The sequence below is a fragment of the Lactuca virosa genome, chromosome 6 (genome assembly GCF_052849685.1).
Source record: "Lactuca virosa cultivar CGN04683 chromosome 6, Lactuca_virosa_CGN04683_v6, whole genome shotgun sequence".
NCBI lineage: Eukaryota > Viridiplantae > Streptophyta > Magnoliopsida > Asterales > Asteraceae > Lactuca > Lactuca virosa.
Genome location: NC_136431.1, coordinates 191,471,177 through 191,479,369, shown reverse-complemented (window position 1 = coordinate 191,479,369; position 8,193 = coordinate 191,471,177). Strand labels below are relative to the sequence as shown.

The 8,193-nt window shown below is 28.7% G+C and overlaps 1 long non-coding RNA gene across 1 annotated transcript; it reads right to left on the bottom strand.

The window, feature by feature from the left end:
- Positions 1-2,566: 2,566 nt before the first annotated feature.
- On the bottom strand, positions 2,567-4,421 carry LOC145119093 (uncharacterized). The gene is made up of 4 exons (XR_013713671.1): positions 4,347-4,421; positions 4,028-4,268; positions 3,731-3,834; positions 2,567-2,646 (listed from the first exon to the last, which is right to left on the bottom strand). It is a non-coding gene; the product is annotated as an uncharacterized LOC145119093 (long non-coding RNA).
- Between the last annotated feature and the right edge of the window lie 3,772 nt (positions 4,422-8,193).

Sequence of the window (8,193 nt, the reverse complement as noted above, 5' to 3'; positions counted from 1 at the left end):
GTCCCATAAAAATAAAAGATAGAGCTTGCTGTATTTTGCAAAGGAAATGATGTTTAATAAAGCTCAGATATAAATGGCCCAACATCTTAAATCTGTATAAGCCCAGATGAAACAAATGACCTAAGCGGACTCTTAGACAAGTCACGAGTATAAGATTCAAAATTAGATGTTTATGCTCTATTAAAAAATCAACTATTTAGATAGATACAGTCATACAGAGGGTTTTTTCTACTTCCTTTTTTATAAAAGTGTAATGTGTGTACTATCTTATTGTTGTGTAATTAATACTTTATAGATAAATATGATGGAAAAGCATGTTACTTCATACAAGCACTTTAACTATCCAATTTAGACATAAAACATCCAAATAATCTGAAAATGTTTACATCTTGACAGGTTGCTATACAAAGGGATCACATGACTAGTGATTGATATCGTAACAAGAAATAAAATATAAGTGCATAGGAAGAATTTCACTAAATGATTTGATAAGGGTGGTTTAAAATTAAGTTAACCAACGAAGTAAAAGGAATTATAACACTTGATCTCTTTCATTTTCTTCTCAATGATTTAAGTGAAAAGTGTCGCTTTAACAAAACTATGTGCCTTCCGACAGATTTATCAACCCACGAAGAAAAAATCGTAAAAAGTACAAAACACATTACGAATAGAGAGTTTCCAACTACATTCTACCCTTTTGGACTTTATCAAATATGATAGGTCACCAAACTCTTTGTATCTTTGATCAAACGAACTCTTAAGTGCATGCTAATCAACTACTTAATGGAATGCACGAATGAAAGTTTTAAAACAAAACATGACTAAGTGTGTTAAGTCAAAATATTCTAAATGTCTCTCAGTTATTCAACAAGCTTTGATTTTTCTTGGCTCGGTTAGGGGCAAGAACACAAAAATGGTCGAAGCTTACTAAGGTCGTGTATTTAAATATTTCATACGGATACCGTTGATTAATTATCGGAAATATGACAGAAAGAAAAACTAAAGAAATAATCTTCAAGATATGGTTTTAAAAAAGTTTCAAAAATAAATAATTTATTATAAAAGAAAAAATTCCCTTTTTTTTGCTTTCATTGTCTTGATCACGCATACAATAAAATTTAAAATTTACGGTCAACAAATATGAACACCTTTCATTTAAGGATTTCACATATCTACGTAAACAAAAGATCTTCTTTTTTTCTTGCATTATCTTGATGAGGGTTTGTGATTGGATTAGAGGATTTTGAAGAGATTTTAGAGGATTAATTAAGTAATTATGAGTAGCAAATACCAAAAAAGTAGTATAGAAAGAAGAGGAATGAAAATGAAAAGAAAAGATCTTGAAGGGTGCTAAAGTCAAGATTCTCAAACCAAGAAATCAAGATTTGGGCTTAGCATTACCCTTTAGGATGGGGACCCTTCAACGGAGAAGAAGATTGTTTTATATATAACACAAATTTCTTCCCATATCTATCATGCCCAATAATGCTTGTTCCCTAACCCTTTTAGGTTTCCTACTCACATCCCCAAACATTCTTTTCACACTCACAAAATGATGTTTTTCTATTTGTATTTCTTTTAATTTTCCCTGTTAATGAATATTAAAAATAACGTATAACAAAATTAAAATGCAATAACTTATTCAAGTTTAGAAACTTGACTGTGTAAAAACGTTCTTAAATCAAACTGTAAATTATTTAGCCAGTTGTGTATAACTGTATATGACTGAACTTTTCAGTTTCCACAAAACTAAAAAGCTGAAAAGTGAAATTTGCACTGAACAGAAAGCATAATATATATGTAAAAGTTATGAGATGAAAACATAAGAACAATATGAAAAAGACAATTAAATGTATTGACAAATAAGATCTTCTAAATATGCACCTAATCTTGAAAGTTATGATGTCTTTCTTTTTGTAATATATATATATATATATATATATATATATATATATATATATATATATATATATATATATATATATAGGGAGGAGATCGGTTCACAACTCAAAGTTTCCCGATAACCCGAGAACTAAAAGTGGAGCGTTAGATCAAAACTAATTCATTAAGGGCATGATCGTAATGATACCAATCTCATTTAATGTTTAATTTTTGTGTTATTGGAAATATTAATAGAAATGTCTAAAAAATTACATAATAAATCAAATTTTCGGATTTTTGTAAAAATGGTATTTTTCTATTTTTTTTTAAAGTACAGATTTTTTAATTTTTTATAAAAAATATGAATTTTTGAAAAAAAAATATATTTTTTTAAAAAACTACAATTTTTTTTAAAAGCATTTAAAAATCAATAAAATTAAAAAAAAATGGATTATTTAAAAAAATATTATAACTTTTTAACCAAAAAAAATCATATTTTAGGTACATATATGCATATTTTTACAAATGCATATATGCATATTTCATATACTATAATATTTGTAAGGAAATCATAAGAAAACTCATTTTATTTACTAATCTATAAACACAATAGAATAAGTATTTTATTCGATACAAAATAAAATATAAAAAACAAAAAATGTACAAAATTTCAAAGCGTTTTCATGTCTTCGTGCCAATATTTCCATATTTTCTTCAATTTATCATTTTTCACATCTTCAATATTCACCATAATTTCTTCCAAATCTATAAGAAAATTAAAAAAAAAAAATTGATTGATGCAAAAACACTCACAAAAATACATATGTGATTAACATATGAATCACAGACGATTCACATATGAATTACATGTGATTCATATGTGAATTACATGTGATTTACATGTGAATCACATGTAATTCATATGTAAATTACATGTGAATCACATGTAATTCATATGTGAATTAGATGTGATTTACATGTGAATCACCTGTAATTCATATGTGAATTAGATGTGATTTACATGTGAATCGCATGTAATTCATATGTGATTTACATGTGAATCACATGTAATTCATATGTGAATTACATATGATTCATATGTAAATTACATATGAATCACATGTAATACATATGTGAATTACATGTGAATCACATGTAATTACAACGTTGAACTTTTTATAAATTTTGCTAAGTAAAAAAGAAACAACCATAGTTGTCCACATTTAAGTGTTGAACTCATTAAACTCATTAAGTAATAAAGAAAACTGTCCATGAACTCATTATAGCAATATTATAGACTTTTCATTTCACGTGTTATTAGCTTTTCTGCTCAATTCCTTCTACAGAATATATTTTATTCCTTGCATTTTGCCAAAAAAAAATGAGTATGTGGGATTTGTGGGTGCCATCTATATTTTCTCCACATTTGCAAATTTTATGAGCTCCAAATTCTCTAGCAATATTTTACACTTTTCACTGGTTTTTAGCTTTTCTTCTCAAATCCTTTTTATAGAATTGACTTCTCTAATCATTCTTGCAAAAAAAGCACTATTTTAGTGGGATTAATGGAGCAACTTAACTATTTAAACTATATATTGGTATTTCTTTTTGACTTAATACAGAAATAATGACTTGATAGAAAAAGCCAGCCATTAAGTCCTAAGTTTTTAATATGTGCCCTCATTTCTTCAGACAACACAAGAAAAAAAACATAGCCTTAGTTTAGAGAAGTTAAGAGCAGAAGTTATAAAGTAAACTAACTATAAAGTTGTTAGTTAAAACAAGAGTAAAAGATTTGAAATGAAAAACTATAATTATAACAAGAACATAAAGGGTTCTAAGCACATACTTATTGATAACTAGTTTGCAAGTTTTTCATTGTCCAAAATCAGCAGAAGTTTCCAACTTTAACACTTGTGGAGCAGAAAAAACTGTCAAAGTAAATCCTGATTTCTGAAAAGAAATTGATACAACAAGGTTGATGTTACATTATTATCCCTGTTCAAACACAAATACAAGCACAAAGGCTGCATTTATCACACAAAACAAGACTAAATAAGCTTTCTTGTTTTACTTTCAATGATGATGATGAGAAGGGCATTCACGTCTTTTGCACAAAGATGATATTAAGAGTAAAAACTAGTACCGATTTTACGTTCTTCCGAACTTCACAATTGAATAGAGCAAAGATTGTGCCAATTTCTTCTTTACTGTTCTTTTGATAGGTATTTCCAAACAAGAAAAGGGAAGCAGTTTTTTCATCTAAGCATCCAATAGTCCATATGATGTAGGGTTTCCCTATAGAACAAGTCCTTATTTCCCCCTTCTCACATAAAACTCCAATAGTAGCCCAGCATCCAGAAAGAGTGTCTCCTGATAAAAGATTCCTAAAATAGTACAAAAGTTATCAAATGAACTTAATAATCAGAGTAATGAAGAAAAAAGTAGAGGTTTATGATGTTTACTTTATCGCTGTTAAACGAACAAATCGAATATCAGCTAATCGATCACTCAATTCTGTTCGAGAAACCAACTGATTCCTGAAAATAAAGGGGATATAAGAAAAACTTAGGGTATGATTGTGTGTATGTAACTTTATATATACATAATACATGTTCTGTGTTTGAAATTATAAATGAAGTCACCTACTGGATTCTCAAACCAGAAAAGTTTTCAACATCAACATCACTTGACCTCTTTCCATGGCTATATTTGAGTGGTTTCTTGGAGGGTTCAGGCTCATAATCTAGACAATCCTCAACAGCAGTTCTGAAAACAGACATGCCTGCATGTCCCCTCTGTCTTGCAGATCCATCATCAGATAGATATCCTGTATTCATATAGATATTGAGGGAGATCCAGGTAAATTTTTATAAAATGAACAGATTTATTATAAGCTTAAAGGTTAGGAACTTCATGGAAATTAAGAAAAGTTACAGTGTAGTTACAAAGAAATTGTGAGAACCCTTTCAATGTTCTATAAGTTTAATCAATCGGATAAAAGTTAAAGTGTTTGCATTGCCCTAATTGGATATGGGGATGGTGAAACAATAGATTATGTGCAATTAAAAGTTCACTGACCTAAATTGAACAATCAAACAACCAAACACACAGATTAGGGCTTACGAGATAGGTATCCTCGTCCGAATTTGATCAAATCTAAAAGATCGCATCTGCAGGGACCGCCATTAACGGCCGTCAAAAACCTGATCTGTGAGATTTTGTGAGGGCGTTAGAGATTTGTTGACTCTTCGATTTGTAGCCAACAATCTAGAGAACGATGAGTCGATGGCCGGAGGTGGCATGGATTCCGGACGGTGGTGCTTTTGGGGGAAACGAATCGACAACGGGAGAAGGTGAGTAATCATCGGTGATATGCAATTGCGAAATTGGTTTTGGAGAAATGAATAGATTCGACATACTTTAATGCCAATAACACCCCTGGATCCAAAAATCTACGTACCCCCGCGTCTTTTTTTTACCACTTATTTACAGAACTGCCATAAGAAATCTAAGCCCTCTATTTTTTTGATCTAAAGGTCTAAAATTAGTTCTCGGGTTCTCGGGAAACTATAGGTTCTCAAATGATCCTCCCTATATATATATATATATATATATATATATATATATATATATATATATATATATATATAAGGCTAGGTTCATGTGTTTCTTACATTTACTGTGTGCTATAATGCACCAATAGAAATTTAGTAATTTAAATAATTATTTAATTAAATAAAGATATATATTAAATGATTTCCATAACTATATTTATATTGAATGATATCTATAATTATAATTCTCTTGTTTATGGAAACTAATTAAATTTTTCATTAATGTCAGCAACAACATTCTTTCAGAATGAATTCGCATCTAGGTTTTCATGTATGAGTTCATGTTTTGTTTATGGACTCACTCACTTAAAATACATCAAAGTTGCATGGAATATGAAGAACAATAGTGTATTCTACTAGAATACACTCTCATTCTGTTAGAATATACTCTCATTCTTCTAGAAAATAAATGTTCATTCTAGTAGAATACACTCTCGTTCTCCATGTGTAGGCAACTTTGTTGTATTTTGAAGGAGTGAGTCACGAAACAAAATACGAACCCATAAATGAAAAACTAGATGCGAATTAATTCTGAAAGAATATTATTGCTGATATTAAAGAAGGATTTTAACTAGTTTCCATAAAAAAAGAATTATAATTATGGATATCATTTAATATACATATAATTATGGAAATCATTTAATATCTATCTTTATTTGATTAAATAATAATTTAATTTTTACTAAATTCTCTCTCTCTCTCTCTCTCTCTCTCTCTCTCTATATATATATATATATATATATATATATATATATAAGTTCAATAGAGAACCATTATTAATAGTTCTCCAATGAACCAAATATTTTTTTTCAGATTTTAGAGCTTATTCTTTATTCGAAAAAAAAAATATATCTAAATTCATAAACTCACATTATGAATACTAATATATTTTTCGAATTTACCGTGTGAATTCAGATTCACATTGTGAATATGCACAGATTCACATTCTGAATTTGACGAAAAAAAGTAAATTTTTTATCGAATTTGATATCATTGGAAAATATATAAAAATGTATGAATTTATGTATTTTTAGTTTTTTTATTGATAAATAATAAACTCTAAAAGTTAAATAAAAAATTGGTTCCTTGGTTCCATAGTTAATAATGGTTCTCTATTGAATCTAATCTTCTCTCTTCTTTCTCTCTCTCTCTATCTCTTTCTCTTTCTCTCTCTCTTTATATATATATATATATATATATATATATATATATATATATATATATATATATATGGGATGTTTCAAATAAAGACACTAAATAAAGTGAAGACATTGAGTCACTATTTTTATGTTATTATTCTACTATTAATTTTGTATATGTGTATTATTGTAATAATTCTAATGTGGATATTAATGTATAAGTATTCATATATTCCTTATGGAATAAAAATTCATAGCGGAATAATATTATAATAGTAGTGTCTTCACGTATTTCTCTTATTTAATGTTTCCATTTGATCATATATATATATATATATATATATATATATATATATATATATATATATATATATATATATATATATATATATATATATGTATATATATATATACACACACACACACATATAGAGAGAGAGAGAAAAAGGAGAGATATGAAAGTTCAAGTAAGAATAAAAAAAGTTTAGATCACAATAATAAATTTAGGCCACATATTTCATCATTTGACACTTAAACGCACCAACGTACTAGCACAACGGGAGATGTAATATTCGAAATTGAATATAAAATTAAGTATATTAATATATGAATATTGTGTGGTATATTCACTTATGATTATTTATATATAATTTATTCATATATTTTCTATTCACAAGTGATTATTTGTATATATTTATGGTGGTTGGTGGTGGTTGAAGTGGAGGTGGTCGAAATAAAGGAGGTGGCGACGACGATTGTGGAGGGTTGGGAGGTGGTGGTGGGGTGGGGAAGAGGTAATGGTGTTGCATATTTATATATGAGCTCGTACCGCCGGTACACCGGAGCATTTAAGTGACAACGAAAAAATATGTAGGCTAGATTCATTCTCATGTTCTTAACTTTTTTTTCTTTCTTAGATGAACTTAGTCTCTCTCTCTCTATATATATATATATATATATATATATATATATATATATATATTAAGAGAGAGAGAGAGAGAGAGTTATGTTTATATGTTGATGAATATCTATTATCGTGTGGACGTAAGAACCAATTAGAATTTAGAGAAAAAAAATCATTAATTAACCAATAAAAGGTAGTTTAGTCATTATATATAAAATTGATTTATCTTCCTAATTATAATCGCTAAAATAATGGACCAGTTTCCTTAAATACCACGTGCATCTCAATAAACTTGCCTTGTGCATGTTCATTAACTCTGTTCCATAATCATTTGAGAAATTTCTCATCACCAGAGTAACACCATCGTCATCACCATTATGTAGTAGAAACCGATAGTGTAACGAGCTTGAAGTTATTCCGTTAACGCTGTTAGTTTTCCGTTACTCGAATATTAATTCTTGTAAATTTATTTGATTATTGGAGTATAGAATGAAACGAATTAATAAGAGGGGTTTAATTAATACCTAGAAGAATGGGACCATAACGTGGCAATGAGGCAGTCACGATCCAAATTCTGCACCAGCAGGAACCACGACGTGGTGGAGGACCAACCACGTCATGGCGATGAGGCAAAACAACCCGGAAGTCGTTT